Source organism: Lolium rigidum, chromosome 2, assembly GCF_022539505.1.
Source record: "Lolium rigidum isolate FL_2022 chromosome 2, APGP_CSIRO_Lrig_0.1, whole genome shotgun sequence".
Taxonomy (NCBI): Eukaryota; Viridiplantae; Streptophyta; class Magnoliopsida; order Poales; family Poaceae; genus Lolium; species Lolium rigidum.
The window spans coordinates 70,542,070-70,557,482 of record NC_061509.1 but is presented as its reverse complement, the minus strand read 5'-3'; the positions used below and the strand labels follow the sequence as shown (position 1 = coordinate 70,557,482).

Sequence of the window (15,413 nt, the reverse complement as noted above, 5' to 3'; positions counted from 1 at the left end):
GGGGACGAGCCCGCGCGACCCGTTCCATTTGCTCCGCACTCACCCGCCTCGCACGTCCTCCTCTCCCCCTCGCGCCCCTCCCATCGCCGCCGCCGCCGCCAGCTCCCAATCCCGTCGCCCCCTCCTCCCCCACAATCCCCTGCAGCGCCTCCTCCTCCAATCCTCCCGCTCATCCTCCCTCACTTTCCTCTCACCGTATCCGCTTCGCCCTCGCCGTCCTCTCTTCCTCGTCTCGCCTGTTCGGAAACTGCAGCCTGTAGATCGCCCGTTCTCCGTGCCTACCACGCGATCCGCGCCGTCGTCGGTGGCCGGTGCTGCTCCATGGCAGCCCTCTGTCGCGGGTTCGGTTGAGGCGAGCTGCTGCTTCACCGCCGGGAGTTTATTTTGTTGCGTTCACGGATTCAGGGCGTTTATTCGCCAGCCTTATTTTGGTCTCTCGTTTTTTTTGCCCATGCCTTTTTCCTTGACCGTCCTCACGAGAGACAAACTGCAATCGCTTCCTTCCTTCCTTCCCAGATCAAATTTCGATTCGTCTGTTTTGGATTCTTCCGTTTCGTTGCCGGTCGATGCCTTTTCCATGAAAACTTGTCGTCTTCCTGGTTCGATTGATGGCCTTATATCTGTATTCTGTAGGAAGAGGCCCGTGTCCTCCTTTTCCCCTGATCTGGTGGATTTTTTTCGGCTCTTGGATTCTTCCACTTCATGGCCGGCAGATGCTTAACCAATAAATTAGCATAGTTAGTTGGATCTGACAATCTTCCCCATAAAAATTTCGCATCTTTCTGGTCCGATTACTGCCCATGTTTCTGGAGGCAGAGGACAGTGTATTCCTTTTCCCGGATCTAGCTGGCCGTTTCCCCTTTTCTTTTAGATTATCCTTACTATAACGGCTTCCAATGGTTTCTCTGCCTGGCGTGATTTATAATGGCTCTGTGTTTCGTCTTTGAAGGTCGTCGTTGTGCTGGGATTTCCGTGTCGGTTGGCCGCGGCTGCTCTTGCTGGTCTGCTGTCTGCTTGTGTTCTTGGTGAGTATGCTCTGTAACGCTTAGTGGTGGTCATGGAGCACTATCCTCGATGCTCATGGTCGTCCAGATTAGCTTAGAACCCCAACTTGTTAATTGGTGTTTCTTTGTGACCGGTGAATTAGTATATCATGTGAGAAGAGCAGAGCTCACTGTTATTAGTAATGGAAGTATTTCATCTTTAATTCCACGGCACAAGATATACTGCCAGTTGTTTATTAACATTTGTTTCAGCGATTTTGTAGAAGTGTGATATGTTAGCTAGCTTTCCAGTATTAATTTCGCTTTAACATGCATAGATCTTGTTATAATTAATTTCTTGCTTTGTACTATATTTTATTCAGGATACACATGGCTGTTCGTATCTGAAGTTTAGCATGATATTCACGGTTTTGTTATAATTTATTTCTCGCCTCCCTTTAATTAAAATAAGATGTCTTGCGGTGCTAATCTGTGGGTTATGATTTTGTTGGCTAATGAAGATATTAGCAACTTCCGATTCACCGAATGCTTGCCATTTCTCAAATTTGGTCTTTTTAAAACAGTATTGTTGTTTTGTAGTGGCCTTTTGGAGATAGTTTTGGATATCGCGAAATATGTTGTTTGATATTGTTGTTATTCCAGGCTAGCTGCTACTGTGGGTTGGCTGTCGTGCGTGTCTTCCTGTCAGATAAATCTCTTTGCCTATTTCAGATCCCCGCATGTTCAGCTATTTTTTTGCATTTGTTGCCTGTTTTATATAATGGCATGTTAAACCTGATGCATTTTTCTAGCCAGTAGTGCTTTCGTTATTGCTCTAAATTTTCAATTTGGTACCCTTGTATTTTTCACCCAAACTTTGTGAGGTGTAAATCATTTGTGAACTCGAAAAGCACCGGTATGCTTGTGGTATGCTTTTTCTCCTGCTTAGTTTTGTTCTTATTTGGTTACATTTCATTGCCGATAAGAAAATGTCTTCTTCTCATGTTTGTTCTTGCTTCTGAGAAGAGATGCTTATTCAGTAATAGACATAGAAAGTGAGATCTACCTATTGGTTGTGCTGGGTTAATTCTTTCGTCTATTTCGGTTGTGGACCATGATGCCCGCTCGCTGCTGTTTCTCCTTGCATTTGGTTCTTTATGTGTAAATAAGGTTAGTTTGCTTTTGGATATATGGATTGTCTTAGCTTTCCATTGCATTTGTTGTGTTGTCTTACCTTTGCTCTTGCCTGCATGCAGTTTTTCACTTAACGTCTGCATTTGCTGTTTGTTTCAGGATATCTGCTGCCGTAATTTCTTGTCTATCAGGTTGTGACCTCTCTGCCTGTTCTATATCAGTGCATAGTTAGCTCTTTCTTACATACTCTTTATTGTTGTTGGTGACGGTGGATAGCATATTCCTAATAAGAGTGCCTCTGGGATTTTCCCTATGTTGGTGTGTCATGTGTGTCCCCTTCTTGCGCTTATTTATTTTGTGACACAGGATGTTTGTTGTCTGCTATTCCCCTCTGCATTTGTTGGAGTTGGTTGCTTCCCACTGTCGGTTGTCATACCATTCCTACCTATGTGAGGTGGGCGCTGATGGTTCCATCCTTGGAGCGTGGAGCTTGAGATCGCTGTTGTCCAGGAGGGAGCCGCGCCCACCCGGTTCTTTTTTGATCAGTTATTTTCATGTCGTGTTATTTGTCATGATGAAATATTCTTTCTACTGTGTCATAGACATGTACTCTTTTTCTGCAGTCCTCCCTTGCTTGTGCTATTTGAACTTCTTTATTTCGGTCTACATATCTAGCTGCTTACATTATCTTTTGTAAATAGGTTGGTTCTGAAGCGATGTTTCTCTAGACACCGCAATCTGTCTCCAAGCCTCCCGGACCTAGGTGCAGAATCTTCATTTGCTGGTTCATTTACATGCATCGTCCCGTTGATTCGTTATCTGACATTCTCACATATTATGCAGCGACGGAACAGTGTGCCTCTTTCACATGTGAAGGAAGAAGGCCCTGTTCACTCAAATATCGCCTGACCATGGGTTAAAAGCTGCATCATAGTTTTCCCCTCAAATTCAGACTGAAGAGGTGGGATGTGGTTGCGAGTGAACTACTAGCTTGACATTACCATTACCCTGTAGGGATTAATGCATTTTGCGGTGAACCTGCTTTTGATATTTGTTTAAGATAGAATAGCTGAATGGAACATATTGGTTGGGGAACATTTTACTTGGGCCCTATGTACTAATATTTGGTTGGCCTAGCTCTATGTGCTAATAATCTGCTTATCTTTGCAATTTTTGTGTATTCACTGTTATACTGTAAACACTCCAGTGGCTTGACTGTTTTATGTACAAATATATTTGTGTTAGGTTGAATTACCTATGCTTCCTGCTCCGGATTCTATGTCTGCCAAGTCTGCTGCTCCTACAACTGACAAAACTTCAACCAAGTTAGTCTTCGTTTTTTCTCTGTACTCAGCTACTGATTTCGTTGATTAGAAAACAGACTTGATTAGAAACGACAGAACATAATAGTTGGGTTTGGTTTCTACATCTTGGTACTATTCTTTATACTGTGCCTATGTTTTTTAAGCTACATGTTGTCTTCTCTTTAGTACTGGGGACCATTCATCCTGTTGTTTGTTGTTTATCCTCTACTTACAGATTGGGTGTAGCCTACAACTATGTGACTTGTTTGTTGTCAGCTGGTTATTTCGTGTGGTTCGGTGTTGAAAATCTATGCCTGGAACAATATAAGACGCAATCAGAGAGTTGAGGAGGAGAAGGTGAACCGTGCATGGCTCTGTCAGGAAGACTTTGTCAACTCCTGGCTCGATGCAGTTATTTCTATCTATGAAAAAGACCTTGCTTGCATATCTGTGTTTTGTTTTTCTTTGTGTCCTAATTAGGTTTACCTTTCCTTGGTACAGTGATCTCTAATGACTATGTTGTGAAAATGCCCAGCTTATATTGATGATGACGTTTGTGTTCCCTCTTTGCTTTTGCTGCTCTCGATCGAATCAACGAATGTTAGCTGCTACAATATATTCCCTCGTGTTTCCTGGTTTGAAAATGCCCAGCTTATATTGATGATGATTTTGGTGTTTCTTCTTTGCTTTTGCTTCTCTCGATCGAATCAACGAATGTTAGCTGCTACAATATATTCCCTCATGTTTCCTGGTTTGTTACTCTGTTTGTAATTTTGTGTGGTTCACTAGGTTTTGTAAAACCTAAGAAAGTATTATCATTTTCCCACATATACAAGAGTTTTATGGGGTCGCGTGCCAATGCGCACCATTCATTGACCTAGCACTGAGGTTCCTATTTCTATTTTAGGTCTGAAAAAAAGAGTTGTTCTAGATCTAAAACTATTAAAAGAACTATGCATGGTACTGTACCTATTTCTCCTAGCAGCGTGTTCCAGGTATGAAACTATTATCATTGATGCCATTTGTTTCACAGCTAACTCCATACACAGTACAAGTTTAGTTATGAAGTTTAAGTTTCAGGCTAAGAAGATGAACTTTTGTTCGTAAGATGTTAGCAACTCTAAAACATGGAGAGCTGTTCATCGTGAATGTATCTAAATAAATTTAGGCACCTAGCTTGGGTTAATCTATTATCATTGATGACATTTGTTTCACAGCTAACTCCATACACAGTACAAGTTTAGTTATGAAGCTAACTCCATACACAGTTTAGTTATGAAGTTTAAGTTTCAGTGTAAGAAGATGAACTTTTGTTCGTAAGATGTTAGCAATTCTAGAACATGGAGAGCTGTTCATCGTGAATGTATCTAAATAGATTTAGGCACCTAGCTTGGGTTCATCTAAAAAAAGTATACATATGCATTAGATTTCAGTATGCTTTTTGTTACGTGTGGTTAATAGAGTTAAACATTTAATGTGCAGGGAGAGTTGACAGCGCACCACAAACCGAGGCCGTACAAGCAACTGCACAATAGAGTATGAGATGCAAGAATCTGGTCAAGCACCTCAAAGCCGTGAGTGGCATTTGACAACTGAAGGTGTTAATTATCGTGATATTCCCATGCCCTTGCGGCTTATGCCACTAGGCAGACTGATCTTGATGATGTTCGTGTTATGGTGTCCAGCGAGTTAGCTATGCCTGTCTAATGGAATAGATTTGTTCCAGGTCAAAAGAAAAAAACTAGCTAACTTAAACATGTTCCCTGAAAAACAGAGCTAGCTTAAATATGCCCTGTTAGGATAAGTTGATGATTTTACCTAAACTTAAATCTATTATTATTGTAAGCACTATTTTGGAGAATGATTTTACTCAAATAGTTTTTCATGCATTGTTAATTGATCGGTTGCCAAATAAGTTACTAAAATCATTGCGAAAGGTGGTTTCCAAATCGTATATAAGCATTTTCTACTTTGTTCTCGATTTCGTGTGTTTTATCTGACTGCACTCTATTGACTTCGTTTTGTGAAACCTAAGAAACAGTGTCATTATTTTCACCACCACGTGATGTTGTTTGTGTTGTTCTTTCTTTACTTCTTACAAAACCATTAGCTCTTGGTTGTTGTAATATATCCCCCTATTTTCTTGCTCTATATAAGCATTTGATGCTTCGTTTGTAGTTTCACGTGTTTGACTATAATTTAATTATAGCTATAACTTAACGTAAAACCAAACAAAACTTATTACCAAGAATATTTCAAAACGATCATTGGTGCGTACATCCGGGGTCGCGCGCCAAGGCGCGCATCAAAATCTAGTCTAAAGGTATAAACGATGCCCCCCATAGGGGGACTCACAACGATCTAAGCACGTCAACCGTCCGATCTTCCTGGCTGGCTAATCTTGTCCGTTGATTGTTGGCTCAGAACACACTAGATAAATCCATGCAATGGCCCTTACCTACCCGCGTCTGGCTGCGTTTGGGTCCTACGGACGCTCAGGCCCGCGCATCAGTCGCTGCGGCTCGTTTCGGCGGTGCGTTTCGCCTCGCGCCGGCCCTCCAAAATATATCTCCGCGTGAGGTGGATAGGGGGTAGTTTCGACATTTCCGTCGTGGTCGTGCGAACCCTAGCCCACCCAATCGTCTCGCACGCAGCTGCTCCCCAATCCCCCCGCGTTCTTCTCCTCCTGCATCTCGCGGCGTTGCTCCGCCTCCTGGCCGCCCGCACTTCTCCTCTCCCGCGCTCGTTTCCAACCCCTAGCCTCCGCGCCGCTCCGCCTCCATGGATGGCCGTCGGCTAGCAGGAGTGCGCCGCCCGTTCTGCTCGAGCCAGCCATAAACGGGCCGATTTCAGGCCGCCCCGTTCGCGTTGCTTCCTGGGAAGACCATGTCATCGCCATTAGTAGGTGAGCCGCTTCAGATCTTGTCAGCCATCATCTTCCTGGCCTCTGCCTCCGCCTCCCTTTCTCCTCACGAGCTCCTCGGGAGCGGCGGCTGGCGCCTCCACCTCCCTGGACGTTCGTCCTTCTCCCCCTCCCAGGCAGCGTCTCCAACCCCCAGCCTCCACGACCTAGGGTCGACCCCCTCTCCGGATTTCCATCTCCCTTCCTCTTCCCGATCCTCAACCTCCACACTTCTGCTCTTTGTCCCCTTGAGCTCTGCCTCCTCCAGCTTGGTTCCATGGCTGACCCATGGAGGAGCACACGGGGAAGTGGAGGACTGATGCGGGGGATCAGACAAGAGCGTGGTCTTCTGGTGGGGCGGTGGGGCGGAGACCACGAGTAGGCCTAAAAAGCAGCGCAGCCCTCCTCCTCATCTTCGTGATCAATGGGAGGAAAACGATTCGGTACCAAACCCTATCAGAGTGAGACAAGGTTAGCCAGATTTCTCCACATCTCCCTTTCTATCCCTGTCTCTCCCGCTCTTGCTTTTTATCCTTGTGAATCCAGTTGTTTGGGTGATTTTTTGTTCCTAGTGATTGAGAGGGGAAAGTGAAAAAGAAAGGGTGATTGGAGATGGAAGAGGACACACAGAAAGAACACAGATCTGCTCCATAAAGAGAAGCACGGCCGCTGCACTGCTGGAGAGGGTGACGATTGTGTGGTATTTCCTTCTAGATTAATTTTTTTGCCACAAATTTTCCTAGATTTTGAGGCAATTTTATCTTACCTTTTTGCATGTGCATCCAGTTCTTGTTTGGGTGATTGGCTGCTCATAACGAGGTAGATGGGAAGGGGAAGAAGAAAGGGTGATGGAGGTGGAAGAAGAGGCCCACAGAGGTGCTTGATTTTGCCTCCACACTTGCATTTTTTGCGCTTCGGCTAGCTAACTTGATTTTCTTTTTGTCCTACCTGACCCCAGGTTCTAACTTGCTGAATGCAAAGAGAAGCTCTCTCTATGTGAATTATTTGCCTATTTGACTAGACTACCAATTCTGGGATATTACTTGAGACATTGGGAGGGAGCATGTTAATTTGTTCGATGAACAATTAAGTAAGTTGCTAGACACTTGACAGCTTGATCAGAAGGAATTGTACAGGTAAATCTTCAGTGTATGTCCATTTCTTTTGTGTATTTTAATTTATGCTGCATTTGGTTCAGTTGTTGCATCCAGTAGTGGACTGCAATTTAATATGAGTGTTACACCATTCTTCTGTAAAAAATCAATTCCAGGTACAGTGATATGAGCATATATGCAATTTTTCCAAATGCAGTTCGGAGAACGTCACCTATTGTCACAAAACTGACTACGTCCTGGGCTTGGAGCATTTATTCCCGCTGCTCACAACCTGTTCAATGAGCAGTTTGATCTCCAATAATAGGTCAGCCTCTCTCTGGCCCATGTAATTTGTGATGCATATTCAGTGTGCTTCCCTATTAGATAGTTGCAACTGAAACTAAAAGCACAGATGGTTTAGGGAGTTGAGGACTTACAAACCTGGCTGTGTCTTTAATGTGATTCCTATGACAAAAGGTTATTCAATTGGAAAAAAATTCAGGGGAAATAAGAAATGTATAACACAAAAGGCTCAACAGGCGAGGGTGACGAAGCCGTTAGCGATGAAGGCGTCGGCGCTGGGGAAGGCGAAGGCGACGAAGGCGTCGGCGCGGGGTGAGTCGAAGGTGACGAAGACGTCGGCGCTGGAGGAGGCGAAGGCGACGAAGGCGTCGACGCTGGAGGAGTCGAAGGCGACGAAGGCGTCGGCGCTGGGAGAGTCGAAGTCGACCGCCGTGTAGCTGCGTCTCCGCAATCTCTGGAGGATCCAGCGGCCGCGGCTGCGGTGTATTATGAGAACCATATCCTTCAAGCCTATCTTCGAGCAACTCAACCTGCACACCAAAGTGAGCCCCCCACTCTGCACATTTTTCTTCACATCTTGCAGATTTCATGGCCTCTGCACTTAATATGTGCAACCTAAGTGAAGATAATAAGTACATGAATGATCTGTGGTAATTATGAATCGGCATCTAGAGTTTTGCAGGTGCTGATTGTGCTAATTATTCACTATATCACTTCTTACTCGAATCACTAAATCTTGCTCGTTGAACAGGTAAAGGTGTGACCTTCATGCTTTGAACCATAGTGCAAACTCGGGTTTTATATTCAGTTAAAGAACTTCATTTAGGCAAGTTGCTTTGAGAGGCTCACCATGTTGTAAATTTCTGAATGTGATCCTTGTTATTTTTCTGCCATTAGAAGTCACTGTTCTCATGTCTTGCACCGTATTCTAGCTGGTTGCAACTTTCATGGCCTTCTCCATGCTTGTGCACTGCAGCGTCTAAAACATTCATTGCTCATTAGAAAGGGAGGCCCTGGTCTTTTAATGTTTGTATGCTGTTCATAGCAACGGAGCTGTTGCAGCAGCTTGGAGCGGAAATTACACCAGAGAGGATATCAAGGAATGGGTTTATTAGTTCTCTAAATATACATTATCTCTGCTTGCTGGTAGTGCACAGCCTGCAGTCTGTGTTGCAATTAACATATGTGAAGGATCCGTAGTTTTAGAAAGAAAAACAGCTGCAAGTTGTAGGCTAATATGAAATAGTCGTATCTTAACCTTATCTACGGCTTACAATTTTGTTAGCATGTCCATCCTAGAAACCAAATAATTAAATTGTGCTACCACATCAGTATCATCCTTTTTTACATCAAGGTGAAGTCTGCAATTGGTAAAAGGATTAATGATTGCTAGATAGAAGAATATTAGCATGGAATTCTCTACTGCTGATCTTGGTTTCTATTTTTCTTGGAAGCAAATTAGAACAGACATTTGGAATAATTCTACGTACGAAACAACTTCTGCCTTTCTTGTGTTTAATTTCCCACATTTCCAGTACTTGATCTCTCCGGCTCAATGGTTAGGTGTATTAATTTCTGGTCTCAGATGTTGTTTTATTTCTGAAGTCTTGAACTTCCTTCTCATGAAGGCGGAAAGTACACCGCTCTACCAAGTGCCAGCTTGAGACAATCCTGCAATTTTGACTAAATTGACAACTGACTGATGCTCAATTCTATAAGATCAATATTTCCTTCTTCCTCTTAACAACAATTCCTAGACATCCAAATGCCAGTTCACTGCAGCTTTTAGCTGAGTACAATAGTTAGTCAGGCCAATTATACTTCGGCATTAGATGGCCTATTAATCTGATGTACTTTTTATGCTAATTCTATTCTATGTCTTGTTTTTCTGTGCGGTATACAGGGTTCATCCGTATGGTATACACTTGATTCTTCTAACAAATATAATTGGTGTCACTATCCTATATGTAGGGACCATTATAGTGCTGACATGTTGGTGCCTCCTTGCTAAATAAAAAGTCTGAGCTACTTTTCTTTAGAAACTGAGTTATCACTGCATTATTTTCCCAATTTGGACGTGCAATACCCATTATTCATCTTATCAATGCCCATTTTTCCATACATATCACTGTCCATCTGCCCCCCCAATAGCTCCTGGTGAAAGAGAAAATGGGTGTTGTTCTAACAAGTATAAATTTCCTGTTTATATGTGAGAGCTTTGTTCTCCTCTAAAATGGACTGAAGGTATCATATGAATCTTCTGCCTAGAAGTTAAATATAGTTCTTCATTTTTACTACTATGGGCTCATGTATGTTAGCTTTGTGATGTTCGTGCAGGTGTAGATTGATCTGAACCATGAACTAACTGTTTATGGATGGAGGGTGAACATTATCAGATGGTAGGTATAATTTTTTCTACAGCGCCTTCTAAATTTCGTAGGAAATGAATCATGTAGTTAATAGTTTTATACGCTTTATTAGCTTCTCAACCGGGCTATCTTATTTTTAACCAACTCATGGCCACTTGAGTACTCATGGAAGCATGACTCCTTGTTGTCACAATGTTCTTGAATTATGATCGTAACATCAGAAAGTAGTAATAACTCATCTCGCCTGAATTAGATTTATTTGTAATCGTGCAGCAGCAGATCACCAGCAGTTATGATTTAACATTCTGGTTGTGTAGCTCAAATAACGGTAGCTAAGTATGCTAAATATTCAGTATTAGTTTCTTTGCCAACCAGTCTAGCATTTGGAAGTGGAATAGAAGACTGGTCTCTCCAGGCTGGTAACTCTGTACTTATGATTTGAACAATAGTGGAAAATGGGATCTTTCCTTTCTCCACTGAAATTTGCTTGTATCTATATTCTCGCATTTCATTATTTTCCTACGGGTACTAAACAAAAGAATTATGTATGCTGATGCAAAAAAAACATGAATTATTCATGGAATAGTTATCTCCTATACTGCAGATTTTGTATCTGATTGCATTAGCAAAAATATGTAAATGCAGGTTCATGGGAAACATCAAATTGATCTGCTCTCAGTCTCAGCTCCGGACATGCACCTCATTTGTAATTTAAAGATTTAAAGGTTGAACTCCCATCTTAGTTACTTTTTGAGTATGTGATTTCCTTGCATAATTCGGATCTAAAGGCAACTGAAACTGTTGTTGGATCTCCTAACTGAAGTATATATGTGAAGTCCCAATCAACTTGAGGTGATAAATAATATCTCATGTTTAATATATTTGTTTCTTTTGAAAACAGTAATCCAAGTAATAATTTTTTAGCTTCCAATGGGTCTAATCAATCATAAGAGACCGAAAGCTTAATTGACTAATATTTGGGGAGTGCACCTTTTCTGTACATAGGAATCTGATGGAAAAATTGCCACCAAATCAAGTAGTGTGGGGATTGAAAAAAAAATCATTTCTGTCTCTTCTAGCCAAATTCTATATAAGCCAAGCAACTTATTACTTTTCGTTATTCAATTAGTCAACCTTTGACGTATTCTGAGCAGGTTTAGGAAACTCGAAAAGGACACAATAAAATTGTGCCACTAAAGTGTTGGCATATACAATCGGTGGAAGTATTATCTATTAAATTATATTTAGAAATAATACAAGTTTGCAATTTTAAAATCTGGTAGAAAAATTATCGCCACGTGAAGTCATGTGGTGGTTCAAGAACCAATTGCATTTTGTCTCTTTTGTCATAAATTCTATACGACCCTCCAGAAATTTTATAAAATGTATGTCTTGGTATTCTTATATGCTCCAGACTTGAGGAGGAAAAACACACTTTTCTCTGTAAACTTTGATGTACACTACATTATCATTTTTAGGTACTTGGCACGTTCTATTTTCTCCAGTAGTTATTATTTTGATTCTTGGTTTGGCGCTCCACAGAGCGGCACGTTCCATTGTACTTGATGCCTTAGGACACTGAACTTTGACACAAATCCTGAGTTATTGATTAGTCTCTAAATGTACTTAATGCTTAATGTCCATGATTTCGAATTAGTCTCTAAATGTAAGATGTAGAACATGTTCCAGGATTTCCATGGAGTATCAAATTGTGAGATTTGTGAGATTTGGTTGGACGGCTTGGTCGCAGTTGTGAGATTTGGTTGGATGGCTTGGTCCGACTTGTACAACATTAGCGTCTAAACGCTAACGAGTTTTGTTTCTTGATCTGTGTGAAGGTTTGCATAACTTTAACGCAACGATGCACTTGGTTCCATGCAGGTTGTTTCACATAGTCTGTGATATAAGAACATTGTTAGATGAGAGCTGGAAAAAATATACTATATAAATAAATAGTCAGTGCGTATTGTTTTGCTACCAGAGCAAACTAGGTTTGCCATTAAAGTAATGCATTATATTACTGCCGATGGTTAGTGGGACGGTTTGTTCTCACTGTTGTACTACTATACTTGGTTTATCAGTTTATGTGGCTTTGGATGTAGTGCATCATAATTTAGTAAGATCACAGTGTCCATATTTCTGTTTGTGCAATGTGTCGTCCACTCTTAGTGCGACGCAATTTTATCCTACATCCTTGTGTTTCTGTTTATTGGAAAGGATAGGAGTTATTGGAAGATTGTTTTTTGGGTTTGTGTTATTGTTGCTTAGCTGGTCTGGGTTCATTCAATTGCATGCCGTATAATCTATCTCCCATTTTTAGGCGCCATTTTTGGCTCTTTATTGTCAGCCTATCTTGCCTGTCTTTTGTGCTTTTTTACTGTGATGTTTCATTTGGCTATATCATATTTCTAAGCATAGCTCTATATATATTTTGGATACAGAGTAAACTTTGGTTTCGTTTGTTTCAGGAATGCTACTGCTGGCCATCGCTGAGATAGTTTCTTTGTCAGGTATTTTCCTTTCTTCCCCTTGTACCGCAATGTATTTATCTGTAGCCTATATACATGTTATTCTTCATTGCATTTACATGCTTTGTTTCTGATAAGTGTGCCCTCTTGGTTCTTTCTTACCTGTTTTGTGTTTGTTCCCTTCTTGCTATTTTGTTTTTCTCCTACCAGCAAGTGGATAATGGATCACAGGGATGAACAAATTAAACAACTTAACGAGAAGTTGGAGATACAGAGTTGAGAACTTTGATAAGTGTCTCCTGCAACAAGTGACTAACAAAGACAAGCAGATAAACCGGTTTAGCAAGATCAGGAAGATTATTGATTGGATTCGGAAGATTATTCAAGATATCCTATATGAGAGGCCGGTCTAAAATGCAATATCAGGTCGTGCTTATTGAGCTGACAGCGCTAACTCTCACATGTGGCAGTTCACCATTCAAGCTGCTAAGGAGATCCATACGGTCAGTATATATCCATACAAATTGGAGTCTGAATCCAAGAAGATGATCAGTCCCCTATTACTGTTGGTTTTGAACCACACTATGTGGAAAAGTAATGCTTTTCATATTCATTTTAGGCTATTCGGTGAATTCTAAGTGTTTTATTGGAACTATGGCATGTTAATTTCTTTGATTATGTACAATTTCTTAGAATTCACCATACATTGGCCTTTCTAAAGATTAGAACATCACCGTTTGCATCATTTCCAATCGATGGCAACCATTTTCTATTGGACTGTTAGCCACGCTTGATGTTGCTTGCTTATTAAAAATTTCTATAAATACTTAATATTGTGGTTTACATGCCATTTACAAGGCTGGGGACATGCGCCTGGCCCTGGATTCTGGTTGACGCCCCATGGCTATGACGGGTCAGCAGGAACGCTAACAAGGTCCATAGGCAACTTTTGTAGATATTTATTTTGTTGTTCCTTCCTTAGAACCCTATAATACTATTTTCATCGAATGTTAGTTACTATAATGTATTTCTCTATTTTCTTGGTTATATGCAAGTGTTTGTTGCTCCGTTTGTAGTTTCTTGTGATGTATAATAACAATATCGTTTTGTAAAACCTAAGAAATATATTATCTTATTGACGGTTAAATTTTATCGTCGTTATACAAAATGAACATCGGCATGAGCTCCACGGAGTCGTGCGCCAAGGCGCACATCTAAATCTAGTTAAGAGGAAGAGAGGCATAGGTGAGAGAGATAGAGGAGCTGATGCGTGGCCCCGCGAGAATTTTCCTACGAGAGTTTGAAGCTAATACATATCGGTATGCCCTATAACTTCCTTTTCTATAGGGTTCCTTTGAGATTTGTCGGCGCTTGTATTGGGCTCAGGATGGCATGGATTTCTGTTGGGGCGTCAGTCTGAGCATTTTATCTCGCTAGAATCCTCAAATCGGTGGAGATGCTCTAAGTTGAGTTGTATGGTTATACAAATCTCAGACATGTTGCGGTGGTCTGTCTTGGCGTACGATTCCATGAGCCTTGAACTGAGAATACGATTTATAAATTAGAAAACAAAGTCAATAGGATAAAATTAGAATTAAACATATGAAATCAATCAGAAGAAACATACAATCAAGAAAATAGCGAAATATATTAAAAAAACTAACACTCTATGTTTTTCGAGAGAATAGAAGTAAGGTAAGAATAACAAAAGTAACATCTACAAAAGCTAGCTGCAGTTTGATCTTTAAAGGCAACGGCGTACAGAAAACCTAAAACCTAATTCTAATTATATGGTTATGTTATGTTGATTTTATTTTATTTGAATTGATATGAGTAGATAATATTATGGGATATACACAGTCAGTATTGCATATACTTTTGCGATAGAGATTTCAACTTTTTTTCTCCTTTTTTTGGACAAGGAGTAGGGTCAAGAGACCCCATTGTATTCGTCAACTAGCACAGATGGTAGGTACAATTTGTAGAAAGGTCCTTGCAGGGTCAAGAGACCCCATTGTATTCATCAACTAGCACAGATGGTAGGTACAATTTGTAGAAAGGTCCTTGCATCACTCGCCCTAAAGAACCAACTATTTGAAGAAAAGGCCTTCCAAAAATGCAAACAACACCCTAGAACAAAAGAAGGCAAAGCAATCCAGTCCCTGGGTGCCACACTATCAACCGCCGGCGTCCTCCAGGCGTCGCTGCCGAGGAACCAGTGCAAGCTGCTCGAAAGCCCCTTTCCAACGAAGAACCGCAGTCGCTGGTCACCTCCAAGCCACCGGGGACACGCCAATTGATGGCGAGGAAGCATCAAGCTCCATCAACAGATCCGAAGAAGATCTTCCACATCGGAGGTTGGAGAATCGCTGGCATGCCGGCAGAGGATCGCAGAGGCGAAGCTTCCATCTATGTGGTTGAGCTCATCCTCGAAACACCTCTTAGACAGAGGCCAACGTCGTCCCGATCTACAGAGATACAAGTTCCTCTTCTTCCTCCCCTCGTCTCGATGACCGACCAGAGGAAGAGTGAACTTGGATCTCCACACCATCAGTCGGACACCCCACCGAGCGCTTGTGAGAGAACACAATAGGACAACATGCCTCCTCTCCTCTCCGCCACAGCAGGCCAGAGGATGCTCGTCACCACCGCGGATCCAGCACCAGACGAGGCAAAAGAACATGATCTTATTTGGGGGAGCAATGTTGCACTCCTCCATCTTGCACTTCGACCAGAGAAGCACGAAGGCGCGGGAGAGGAACCCTAATCTCCAAATCTGATCAGGATCTAGAGAGCCACTCCAAACTACGGGCAGAAGGCCCAAACTCGGCAACCAACCAAAACTAGACCACCTAC

The 15,413-nt window shown here is 41.9% G+C and overlaps 1 long non-coding RNA gene across 6 annotated transcripts; it reads left to right on the top strand.

Moving 5' to 3' along the window:
• The first annotated feature begins 184 nt into the window (after window positions 1-184).
• LOC124691911 lies at window positions 185-5,317 on the top strand. 6 transcript variants are annotated; one of them, XR_006999205.1, is made up of 4 exons: window positions 185-1,025; window positions 1,647-2,880; window positions 2,961-3,078; window positions 3,363-5,317. It is a non-coding gene; the product is annotated as an uncharacterized LOC124691911 (long non-coding RNA). The 6 variants fall into 6 exon arrangements; XR_006999209.1 differs by having other exon boundaries at window positions 185-2,153; window positions 2,277-2,880; XR_006999207.1 differs by having other exon boundaries at window positions 185-2,308; window positions 2,484-2,880.
• Window positions 5,318-15,413: the final 10,096 nt, after the last annotated feature.